Raw genomic sequence first — 13,055 nt, forward strand, 5'->3', positions numbered from 1 at the left:
CTTGCAGCCGCAGGCCACCGCCCAGCTGCCTCTTGTCTCACTACACCAACTGGAAGTCTAGCAGCCCCAGGCTGCAGCCCAGATGTCTCTTGCCGCACTATTGGCACATCAATGTCCTCCGCAACCACAGGCACAACAATGTCCTCCCAAACCGTAACCACAGCAATGTCCTCCCCAACCACAGGCACATCATCCACCCCAAAAGTAGCTTCATCAGCACTCAAAGTGTCTTCATCATCAGATGAAGCCATGTGTAGAGAAAACTCACTACCTGAATCTTCACCTCCCACCTCTGGCTCAGAATGAGAGTCAGACTCTGGACCATGGTCAGAGGAAGAATCAAAAAGCATTCCAACAACTTGTTGAGCAGTAATCCGGCGGCTAGCCATTATCCTTACAAATAAAGGAGTCTGCACAAACAACTCAACCACCCCAACACTGCGCAAAGTAAGATAAAAAATGTAAGACTTTTTCACAAAAAACTATATTTAGAAAAAATATACAATTCACTTACAAGACACAACTACACTCACCAGCACCTACTCTGCAAAGACACAGCAAATAGGCAACGATATCCCACTAGAAAGAAGAAAAAAACCTTACATCTACAGAAGGACACATCAAAAACAAATGCAAAACATGTTTTACAATCACAACAAACAGAAACAAAACATACTCGTATTACTACATACTTTGCAAAATAAACAATTACATTACAATTGAACAAAAAAAGGTCTCTTACCAAACACATGCAACTACAGAAACAGCAGAACAACAGAACCACCAGTAACAGAACCGCACACTGCAACAATCTAAAGAGAAAAAAAAACAATACACATTAGAAGAAACAAAAACAACACACATTACAACAGGCTATGCCACAGGGTATGTCACAAATGGGGTGTCTGTCCCCAAGGGGGGAAGATTATAAATCATTACAAACGTGGGCCCCCTGGAAGCAACCCTACGGAGGGCAGAGAGGCCAAATAAAGACACGGAAGAACATACTGAAAACAAATGGGCCCAAGGAAGCAACCCTTGGCCAAGGGGTCGCTCCCTATAAAAAAAATAACCCTGGAGTCTAGTGGGCTTTTCTATTCCCCCCCCCCCCTGGGTCCAGAAACGGTAAAAAAACAGCCAATCTGCCCCCAGAAAAGTCTATAAAAAAATTAGGACCACTAGGAAGCGACCCTTCCCCAAGGGGTCACTTCCTTTTCAAATCCAAACAAATCCCTGGTGACTAGTGGGCTTTTCTGCTCCCCCTGGGTGCAGATCGGCCGAAAAAACAGCAGATCTGCCCCAGGGGGGGCAGAAAAGTCTGAAAAATTATTTGCCCCCAAAATGGAAGCGACCCTTGCCCAAGGGGTCGCTTCCAGCACACAACAAACCACACAAACGCAATCCCTGGTGTCTAGTGGGCTTTTCTGCTCCCCCTGGGTGCAGATCGGCCGAAAAAACGGCCGATCTGCCCCAGGGGGGGCAGAAAAGTCTGAAAAATTATTTGCCCCCAAAATGGAAGCGACCCTTGCCCAAGGGGTCGCTTCCAGCACACAACAAACCACACAAACGCAATCCCTGGTGTCTAGTGGGCTTTTCTGCTCCCCCTGGGTGCAGATCGGCTGAAAAAACGACCGATCTGCCCCAGGGGGGGCAGAAAAGTCTGAAAAATTATTTGCCCCCAAAACTGAAGCGACCCTTGCCCAAGGGGTCGCTTCCAGCACACAACAAACCACACAAACGCAATCCCTGGTGTCTAGTGGGGCATTCCTGGTGCACGATCGCGACGCTGTGCGCGATCGTGCACCAGGAATGCCCTGCATTGGGACATCAGGGGAGAGGAAACACAGTTTCCTCCCCCCCGATGCCTCAAGGCACCGAAAACCGGCCCCCCCGCCCCACCGGAGCACCGAACACCCACCTCTGTGCTGGACGCGCTGGAAAGAAATGGCTTCCAGCGCTTCCTGATGACGTCGGCGCGCGTTGTGCGCGCTGACGTCACCAGGAAGCGTGGGGAGGCCAGGGGGTGGCAGCGGAAATTCTTCCGCTGCCACCCCTGCAAAAAAAACAAAGATCGCTGCACGGGGGGGGGGGGGGGAGCGGTAGCGCCAGCGCTCCCCCCCAGGGCTGTACTGATGACGGAACGGTTCCGTCATCAGCACAGCCCAACCGATGCCGATGACGGAACCGCTCCGTCATCAGCATCGAAGGGGTTAAAATTAGTTTTTTTCAGTGAATTTCAGTTTTCTCAAAATAAAGTAATATTTTATTACTGTACATAGAGCCAATCCCCCCACCTTGCACGACCTTTGGCTGTACGAGGCATGGGGTTGGCCGCAAGGCCTGACCTGCAGGCAGCCCTGCAACCAACCCCGCACAAGCAGCCAACCCCACACCTTCTGGCATGCACAGCGTATTGTTGGTCTCAAAGGTCCTGGCACATTGAGGCATTCTGGCAGTGTCATATTAATGATTTTAGGGGCCCAGGCAAGATGTACTTTAGGGACCTCAGTCCCAAACAACGGGGGCATTTTTCTTTTTCTTATTTAATTGGGAGCCTCTTGGGGCCCTTGGGACTTCATTCCCTGGGGCCTTTTGTAAATGAATGGGATGGAGGTGTGCAACCCCTCTCCCCAAGCAACACCGTGCACCAGGAATGTCATCACCAAGGCCCTTCACTTTTTAAGACGAAGGGGGTGCGCAGCCATCCTCCCTGATACAATTGTGGCCTGGGGACTCCATCCCCCGGGGCCTAACATGGGTGTCCAAGTGTTGACTCAGGGCACCCACAAAACAGTACATGTCCCAGAGGAAAATGGAAACAGCCTAATTCTCAAGGCAGCAGCTTTCATTGGTGAAGCAGGTGCACTGGGGTCCAGGGGCCTGGGGCCACTGCATCACAGTTATTACTGCCTTTCTTTAAAAAAGTGTATCGGGGCTCATTTTCCTTGCTAGTATTAAGGCTAAGGGCATGTTTGTTTTCTGAAAAAAAGGGAGCTCATTATTGTCTGAAAGAAACAGACAGCCTATTTCAAGATTTTAGTGAGGATCAGGTATGGTGGCGAAGTGGTGAAAGAAGCAGAGGGGAAAGCCCGCTACTCAAGGCCGCAGCTATCATAAGTGCAGCTGGTGCAGTTACATTGAGACCCATGAGAGGGGGGGCTCAAATAGCTCGATTGAGGGGAAGAGAGTTTTTCGGTCAATGTTTGTTTTTTGGTTCATGCATTTGCTCTTTTTTAAGTCTCAAATGTATTGTGAATTCTGATTGTTAGATCTTTCAGCCTTAGATAGGCTTTCCCGCAAACATTTTGCCTTCTCCCCTACTGTTTGCTAAAATTCATTTTTGTTGGCTTTAGGACTCTGTACACTTTACCACTGCTAACCAGTGCTAAAGTGTATGTGCTCACTCCCCTAAACATGGTAAAGATTGCTTACACCCAATTGGCACGTTTAATATACTTATAAGTCCTAATAAAGTGGTACTATATATACCAAGGGCCTGTAGATTAAATGCTACTTATGGGCCTGTAACACCTATTGTGCCACCCACTTACATAGCCCTTTAAAACATGTCTCAGACCTGCCATTTCAGCCTGTATGCAGTTATAAAAAGTCAATTCTACTTGGCATAATGTCCCCTTAGCCAATCCTAAACCTTCCTTTTAAATACACGTCACCCCTGGTGTAGGCCGTACACAGCCCTTAGAGCAGGGTGCAGGGTTTTTAATATGTTGGACATGTACTTTTAGATTTTACATGTCTTGGTAGTGAAAAACACTAAAATTCATGTTTTTTTCACTACTGCAAGCCCTACCTCTCTCTTAGGATAACAATGTGTTACCTTAGTACATCTAATAAGTGATAACTAACTTTTACTTGGGAACAGGTAGAAATGTCATGTTTGGTCTCTAAAGAATTGTCATTTAAAATCCTCTTTAATGGTAAAGTCAGGTTTTAAGTCACAATTCTGAAAATGTGACTTTCAGAATGTTAGATTCCAAATGAATGAGATGTTGGCTTTAGGACTCTGTACACTTTACCACTGCTAACCAGTGCTAAAGTGTATGTGCTCACTCCCCTAAACATGGTAAAGATTGCTTACACCCAATTGGCACGTTTAATATACTTATAAGTCCTAATAAAGTGGTACTATATATACCAAGGGCCTGTAGATTAAATGCTACTTATGGGCCTGTAACACCTATTGTGCCACCCACTTACATAGCCCTTTAAAACATTTCTCAGACCTGCCATTTCAGCCTGTATGCAGTTATAAAAAGTCAATTCTACTTGGCATAATGTCCCCTTAGCCAATCCTAAACCTTCCTTTTAAATACACGTCACCCCTGGTGTAGGCCGTACACAGCCCTTAGAGCAGGGTGCAGGGTTTTTAATATGTTGGACATGTACTTTTAGATTTTACATGTCTTGGTAGTGAAAAACACTAAAATTCATGTTTTTTTCACTACTGCAAGCCCTACCTCTCTCTTAGGATAACAATGTGTTACCTTAGTACATCTAATAAGTGATAACTAACTTTTACTTGGGAACAGGTAGAAATGTCATGTTTGGTCTCTAAAGAATTGTCATTTAAAATCCTCTTTAATGGTAAAGTCAGGTTTTAAGTCACAATTCTGAAAATGTGACTTTCAGAATGTTGACATTTTCTTGTCCTAACCATTTGGTGCCTGACGCCTGTGTACTGAGTCACATAACTGTGATTAGAGCGGCAGTTGGCCTTTGTGTATTCCTCCCACACAGTGAGACAAAGGGGGACTAGAGGTTGGCGGGATGGGCCATCCTATTAGGATGGGTGGGGCAAAGCTGTTCCCTGGCCCACTTACATTCAAAGAAGCTGCCTCAGCACACTCACAAAGAACTTCGCACTAACCTTTTGTCACCTCAAAGCCCTTTGAATCTGGGAAGAAGGAAGGAAATTCCAGAGCCATCTGTGGAGAGAGGGAAATTTCAGAAGCTGCTTGAATTTCAAAGCTGCAGCAGGTCTAAAATCAGGACAATCAAACACACTCTTCATTACACTGCTAGCCCTGTGGATATTCCAGGAGAAGGACTGCCTTGTTCCCCAGAGGACTACCCTGCTGCTTGAGTTCTGCCTTGTTCCCCAGAGTACTGCCCTGCTGCTTGAGGCCTGCCTTGTTCTTCAGAGGACTGCCCTGATGTTCCTAGTGGACTGCCCTGCTGCTTGAGGCCTGCCTTGTTCTTCAGAGGACTGCCCTGGTGTTTGAGGCTTGTCCTAATCTCTCAGAGGAAAGACTGCATCTCCTCCCTTCATCCCTGACCAAACTGAGTTACTCCAATGATGAGTTGACTGACCTTCTGTTCTGAGCGACAGGGATAGAACATGCTTCAGAAGCTTCACCACAACTGCCAGCTGATCTGCTGCAACTGGCCCTGTCTGCCCTATAACTGTACCTGACTGGATCTGCAACTAGACCTGCCTGAGCCCTGCTTGCCTCTGCTGAGTTCCTGGTCCCCAAGAAGTTCCTCCGCAGGTCCTGGGACCTTGGCTGCCATTAGTTGAGCTCATCCTGTGAAATCCTGAAGTTTTGAAGTTTGCACCCTGGACTTTGAGAAGGTATTTTTTCAGCAGGTCTAACCTGGTCCAGCCATCCATTGTGGTCGGCCTGAAATCATGACTTTCTCCACTCTAACGCAACCAGAGACCCACAGTTTACGCTTTCTGCTTCTTGGTGCTATTTTTACTTACACCTTCACAATTGCATATCCTGCACTGTACTGATTGGATTTTTGCTATTTTGGTATCTTTTTATTTATTTACAGCACAAAATAACCGTGGGTCTAGGTACGCACGAAAACAAGCTGAAAGTTGTCAGGTTCATGTCTCTTCAAATCTCCTCGGGGGAGAGATCCCTTTCAGGACGAATACCCTCACCCACCTATGGTGGCATGTTTCATCATATGGGTTTCTCTTCCCAGTGGGAAAGCCTAGTCCCGCTGAGGGCTACAACTTCTTCAATGTGAGGCAAGAGCTCTGGGATGTTTTTGGGATAGCGCAGCACTACTAAGGATGCAAAAATCCCATATGCTCAATGTCTGGTGAGGTGAGGACGCAGTGCAATAGAATAAAGAAGTGAGTAAAGACAGTGAGTTTAAAACTACCTAATGTGAGCAAAACCAAAACCTTAGTCACTTGCTTGCACTGGTAGGATTAAAAAGCATTGCAATAAGCAGTATAAACTATAAACTGCTAGGTTTCAAAAACGGCGAAATGTTTCAGCCAAGGTGATCTACATGAGTATCTAGGCTTTCTTCAGGACCACTAGAAAAATAATGCTGCTGCTAATAAAGTGAAAGAAAAGAATATACAGAACCAGTAATCCTATGTTTTGTTTGTTAGGGTATTACTGGAACTATCTGTAAATGTGAGACAAAAAAAGGTTGGGGGGAACAAATGCGACAAGTCAATCATACATCAATGTCAGTACATGCTCATTTACAAGGATTAAGTATATATAATTCAAAAAAACGTATGGGTACTCATACATGTTTGCATTAAGAAAGATTTTCCTTATTTTATATAAATATCACTTACCCATGGGTATTGAATAAGTAGCCACACCTTAACCTCGCAGCAGCTCAGGGAAGATGGTCCGCTCTGTAAAAAATAAAAGTAAGACCATGTGTCACAGATAGTGGCAACTCAATGTAGACACTGATCTGTAGACTTATGTATTGGTGAGTCCATCACAATTGGGCTTAGTACAGTGCATGGAAACCTTAAAAAGTAATTTGTCAATATAACCGCAGAATGGTTTGAATTGCTATAGTCTGATAGGCAGCAAGTGAGCTCAACAACCATGATGGCCTTGGTTGCTTTTTGTGTGTGTAGGTGATAGATCACATTATTTAGTTGGATTGTATCTCATCTCTCCAAGTAGCGGAAAGCCTCAATGAAAAGTGTTGGGATATGATGCACTATCAAGTGACAATATTCAATGGAAGGTGCACTGCAGATTATTCAAAAATTTTCATTAGCATATGTCAAGAGACTCATGTCAGAATTTGAAGTAAGCCTTACCAGAAGTCGTAAAAAATGGAGCGCTTCCAAGCGACCTAGTTACAGAAATGTGCACTAGAGTGTGCATGAAAAATTCCCTGCTAGCATGAGTCTAAAGGCTAATGTCAGAACTCGCAGGCAGACTCACAAGAAGTTATGAATCACTGCCAAATGACAGATCTGGCGGGACGGTACAATCGAGTCAATCAATAGAACTGACCGCTAGCGTGTGTCTCAAGGCTAGTGTTGAGCTCATCCTGAGAAATCCTGAAGTTTTGAAGTCTGCGCGCTGGACTTTGAGAAGGTACTTTTTTCAGCAGGACTAACCTGGTCGAGCCATCCATTGTGGTTGGCCTGAAATCGTGACTTTCTCCACTCTAACGCAACCAGAGACCCACAGTTTACGCTTTCTGCTTCTTGGTGCTATTTTTACTTAAACCTTCACAACTGCATATGTTGCACTGTACTGATTAGATTTTTGTTATTTTTGTATCTTTTTATTTATAAAATTTCATTCAATTTTTGTAAATTGGTGTGGTCTTTTTCTTGTGTTGTGCTTTCACTTCATTACTGTTTATTTGCTGCATACATACTTAACACAGTGCCTCGAAGTTAAGCCTAACGTCTTTTGTGTAACGCCACCAGAGGGTTAAGCACAGATTAATTTAGTGACTTTTGTGGTTCTCCCTAACTAGGTTTGTGGTCCTATAAAGTTTTGGAGAAGCCTTTCCCTCCCTTTAAAAATACTTTGCTTTGACGGAGGAAGGGGCTCAGAGCAACAATGTCTGAAAACCTCTTCTCTAATCATTTGGACAAACGGGTGTACGCTTAAAAAAAAAGAAAAACACAATTTTTCCAACTTTTTTTGAATAATGGATTATCTGTCTCTGGCCTGACTCCTTTCACATATATAAGGAGAGCCACAAAGGAGACGGACTAGGTGACAGGGAATCGTACTCGTGATTTCTTAATATTGCCTTTGCGAATTCATGCCCCAATACATAATGTATTATTAACTTTATACATGCCGACATTTTAAAACAGGAAAGTGGGAGGTTTTAAGAAAAATAATCGAGGGATTGTATTTTCCTCATTGACTTCCACTGAAGCAGAGGCAATTTCGGGTAGGAGACAGCTAAAATAAAGCAATTTTTGGATGAAATATCAGGATTCTCCCGCCTGATCGAGTCTAATGGCATGTATGTGTCTTTCAGAGGCGTAGGACGTTGAAATTCCTTCATTCCAATCAGCTGCAAATTTTTTAGTATCAGCGGCAGTAGACACAAATTGCCTTTATTCAGTGATTTGCCGTCCTCTAGTGGCCACTATTCAGTACTTACTTTTTACAGTATATCAGCAACGTACTTGGCGGGCTCTCCGTGAGTGAGTATCTCTTATGGCTGGCTCCTATTATAACATACGTGTCAGCATTTTGAACCTGGTAAGAGGGAAATTTTGAAAAACATTATCGGAGGAATTGATTTCCTTAAGGACTGACGTACAGTGAAGCGGTGGAGATTTTATGCGGGAAACACCTAAAATAAAGCCATTTTGGGGTTGAAAAATCGATAGTCTCCTACCTGATTGGGGCCCGCTGGCATGTATGTTATGAGCCATGATTTGCTCGGTTTCTAGGTTTCTTTTGGAACAGGTTTTGATAACGTTTGCTAACTTGGAGCGTCTTCTTCACTGAGTTGAGACCCTCACTCCGTGTCTTGTTCCCCTACATTGCAGCATTTTGCGGAAAGTGGAAGATTTTTAAAAATAATCGGGAGAATGTATTTCTCCCATTTTGCGGCTTGCATCAGGTCTATGGTACTTGCAAGTGTGCTGCTGCAGGATCGGATGTCAGTAATTCAAATATAGTTTTTTTTCCATACCTGTTAGGAACACAGAGAAATTGCTATGACAGGCAGAGAAATTGTGAAAAAAATATGCACTTGCCTGCACGAGCAGATTACTGCAGTGGCGGCCGGCATAACTTGCGGGAGGCGGGGGAGGGTGTAACGCAGGGGGTGGAGGGATCACAAAGCAGTATGGTGGTGCGAATATTAAAAAAAAATTAAAAACAATAAACTTACCTTGCAGCCTTATCACGCGTCTCTGCTCCTGCTCTCTTAGTGGAACTCAAGGAACAAGAAGCAGGCCCCACTTACCAATCACAACGCTCCAATGCGGCGTTGTGATTGGTAAGCACCCAGGCTCCCTGGCCAATCACAACACTGCAGTGCTGCGTTATGATTGGTCTGAACATCCTGTTTTGACGCTCAGCCCTGCCAAGTATCACGCTTCATGCGTTAGACTAACGCATTTCAGTGTGGTGGTCCGCATCACCGCACTGAAATGCGAAGTCGCTGCATATTAGCGCATTGTCAGCAGCACTAAGTAAACATGCACCTTAGTAACTAATTAGACTAAAGCTGGTCTCTCTGGAGTGGCAGTGCTCTCTGCACCCTGATTCCTGCTGTCTTGAGGGCGAGCCTGCAGCTGTATGCAGCTACAATGTGACAGAAATTCACCGGACATGCGGCGCAGCATGATTAATCACCACGTTCATGACGGTTGATACGGGGCGGGCGGCTAGAGTTAGAATAAAGAGCGGCGCCGCAGGCACTGATCATATCACTGCGCACGGCGTTAAAATTGCTCTTCTGGTAAGCCTAAGTGCGTGATGGAGCGAGGTGAAGAAACAACATTTTGTATACCCCTCGTAAAGTCATTTCTTCATAACTGTAACCTTTATTAATTGTGTGGTTTGGAAAAACTAATCAGCGTAGTATAGAATGCACACACAAATACACGTGGGAATACTAATCTGCTTGCATGAAAAACTATAACTGTCTAATTTAGTAATGTCGTCATGTTGTTTATTAATGCAAAGCTTTAATTTAATCAAAAACGGCATTAATGTGCTTTCTGTTTATGTATTTTGTGGCAAAAACATCGAGTTAGGTGAGTATATCATGCATATGTGTTGCTTATTTGCTAGGTAACAACTAACAGGGAAACCCTTAGTATGGGGGGAAGGTAAACAGAAGGGCTATATTTCAATAATTAACATTTATTTGTGTTTGTTTCTATGATAGTTCCTGTTCTGGCCTGTGAGGCCTAGTAAAAAGATGGCTGCTTTATTATCAGTGAATGGAAGTTAAACTGAGCATGCACAGCCCAAAGCCGAGGTTGAATGTGAGCTTCCTGTGCCTGAGCGAGAGCGGTTCAAGGACGGCTTACCCTGGAAGTCCTGATAACTGCCAAAAGAATGAACATTTGAGTTACTGATGGTGGGAAAGGAACCTGTAGTAACTAGATGAGGATGTGACTAGGCCAAAGACTTTTTCAAACAAAGGACTCTTTAAAATTCAGCTGATGCTACGGAAATTGAATATTAGGATGATGAGGTGATGCTCATCCACCCTCAAATTGTCCAATCAGGACTTGAGTCTGTACTGATAATTACTTTTGTGGATAGATAAAGTTAGTGAAAAAGGGTATAAAAAGTTGTGACTTTTCTTAAGAAAAACTCTTTTTTCGATTTCCTCCTGAGATGCTGTCGGTATGCTGATTTTCCTGAGATGTAAGAATTCTTGAATAAATGTTTTATTTCTTTGAGTGAGAACTGAGCTTTAGATGAGGTTATTAGTTAGGGAAGTTAGGGAAAAATGAATTTTGGGAACTATCTGTCTTTTGCTAATATTTGTGTTCTGAAATCTAAATGATAATGTCTATTTCTGAATCTCTGAAATAAATGAATATAGATGTTTGAGATAAAACTTTTACTCTTTTAAAGATATTTTTTAATAAAGAAATAAATAAAGCGAATAAACTGTTAGACATGCTAAACTTTGCTTTTAATAAAAATTAGATAAATGGAGAATTAAGCTGGTCTTGTATTTTCCTAAGCCTAATTTTTACTAGCAGATTCATCGACTATAATGGTGGTGTGTCTGAATAAAATGTCTTGTTAATAAAAACCATGGTAAAACTCATTTAAACTGCAGGTGTAAATAGTATAAATATTTAGTTTTGATTTAGACACTCCGCTATTATACAGCAGCTGTCCTTTGAATCTCACCGATCCATGAAGTAGGATGGAAGTGTTTTGTGAGTAACTCGCAGTGTTATGGGCCCCACTGATGAGTAGACTTATGATTTGGTACTTCAGGGAAAGGTGATATGGTTTTACAAAATATTTCCGGAGTAGCGCTGCATCAGTTATTAGCTTGGTAGCAGAGCATTAGTTGCTAAAGAATTAGCTAGGATTATGTATAAAATGATATATAAGGAATTTGATGTACAGAATTATAACTAACATCTGTTGAGTTCGTATTCTGGGGACCACGGTTCGATCCCCGGCTCCGGCGGCAGGTTAGCCCAGCACCTTGTGACTCTGGGCAATAGCTCGCTTAATCTTCCCGACGGCCCCCCAGCGCCTAGAGACCCTTACGGGTGATTGTGCGCTTTACAAATGTGGACTTTACTTTTACTTTACTTTATACTACGGTGGTATCGTCGTATATCACAAGTGGTGTCGTCGCACATCACAAGTTTAGGGATCTTTACGTGTGAAAGGATAAATGCATAGCGAGGACAGTCTATAAAATCACAGCCTTGAAGTACAGGGATCATTGCGTATCCTTATTTAAAACTTACTGCTGGGAGAGTAATAGAGCTTAACCCGAGCTTGAGAGAAGGGTAAGGTAGAGGAAGTGGTGCTACTTTATCGGCGAGTGTAAAATTCTGTGGTAGAGAAGAGGTAAGCTCTGTCTACTGGAAATACAGAATACTTGTGTGATTGAGAAAATTCTATTACTTTATTTAGCGAAACAGACAAATGGAGTTGTTTTGTGTAAGTTACTAACCGATTTAGTTGTATATCTTTTAAATACGGCTTCTCGATAAACCTTGTAAAGGAGGGGTCAGTCGAAGCTGCAGAAGCCGGAGCAGGAGCTGACGTCAAAAGTGTCGCGCAGGGATTGGTCCTCGTGACAGAGTAAGAGCTGATTGGTGCATCACGAAAAGCAGGGAAATTATTGCTTAAGCACTAAGGAGACGTATCTTGTTCTAATTGGTACGCTAGTGTAAACCGCGCTGTGATAGGTTGGTGTTACGGAACAGCAACAGAGAAGTATGCAGTCTTTTGAAAGACAGGGAATTTACAGAAAAATGTATTACTATTACGGAGAAAAAAAGAAGAAACCTTCATGGTTTAAGAAATTGAAAAATGTGTTTGTAAAGGATAAGGCGATAGTAACAAAAGAGGGAAAATTACTTCCTCCGCCGAGAACGCCTGCTTTCTATATGTTGTCGAAATATGGTTATCATACATGTGTTTGGCTAGAGAATTGGGCAAGGTACACCAGAAATGATGGTGCGTTAGGTTTCCCAGAAGTCGGATCTTTTAATTTGGCAGTTTTGCGAAATTTGAGAGAAAGGATGATGAAGCTTGAGCCAAGACCTAGACCGACTCAATTTGAAGCCCTAGTTGAATGGGAGGATGAGATGCATGAAATGGAGAGAGAGAGGTCAGAAAGACATCTCAGACCAAAAAGTAGATTACGCGGATTATGGGGAGAGACACATTAGAGTAGAATGCGCAGATGGAGAAATGCTGACATGTGTGATGGAATGTATCCAGTTAGATTAGTGGATGAATGCGAAGGGCGGAAATGTACAGAGAAGAGGAAAAATGTGGAAACAGGGAAAGTAAGTTATGGTGATGGTGAATCAGAGGATGCTGTACTGGAAGAAATATTAAATAGAAGACCGCCACCATATCAACCGGGTTCTTTATGGACCACCCCTAATGCTCCACCAGTAGAAGATAGAATTAATGAAACCCCAAGACAATTTTCTAATTTTAGAGATATACCAGAAAGAGTAGAAATGAGATATAACCCAAATGCTTCAATGACAGAAACAGATCTTACCGGTACTCCCAAGCAAAATAATGAATGAGGAAGTGTAAATAGAGTAGAAAAACGAGTTGAAGAACAAACAAGTACTACTGAATATATACGAT

The 13,055-nt window shown here is 43.2% G+C and overlaps 1 long non-coding RNA gene across 5 annotated transcripts in view; it reads right to left on the minus strand.

The window, feature by feature from the left end:
• LOC144754901 (uncharacterized) overlaps positions 1–13,055 on the minus strand; it is a 250,812-nt gene that overhangs the window by 64,151 nt on the left and 173,606 nt on the right. For all 5 annotated transcript variants that reach the window (XR_013594789.1, XR_013594787.1, XR_013594786.1 and 2 more), the window contains exon 3: positions 6,572–6,634. This is a non-coding gene — a long non-coding RNA (uncharacterized LOC144754901). The remainder of the gene's footprint in view (positions 1–6,571; positions 6,635–13,055) is intronic.

The sequence above is a fragment of the Lissotriton helveticus genome, chromosome 1_1 (assembly GCF_964261635.1).
Source record: "Lissotriton helveticus chromosome 1_1, aLisHel1.1, whole genome shotgun sequence".
NCBI classification, from domain to species: Eukaryota; Metazoa; Chordata; class Amphibia; order Caudata; family Salamandridae; genus Lissotriton; species Lissotriton helveticus.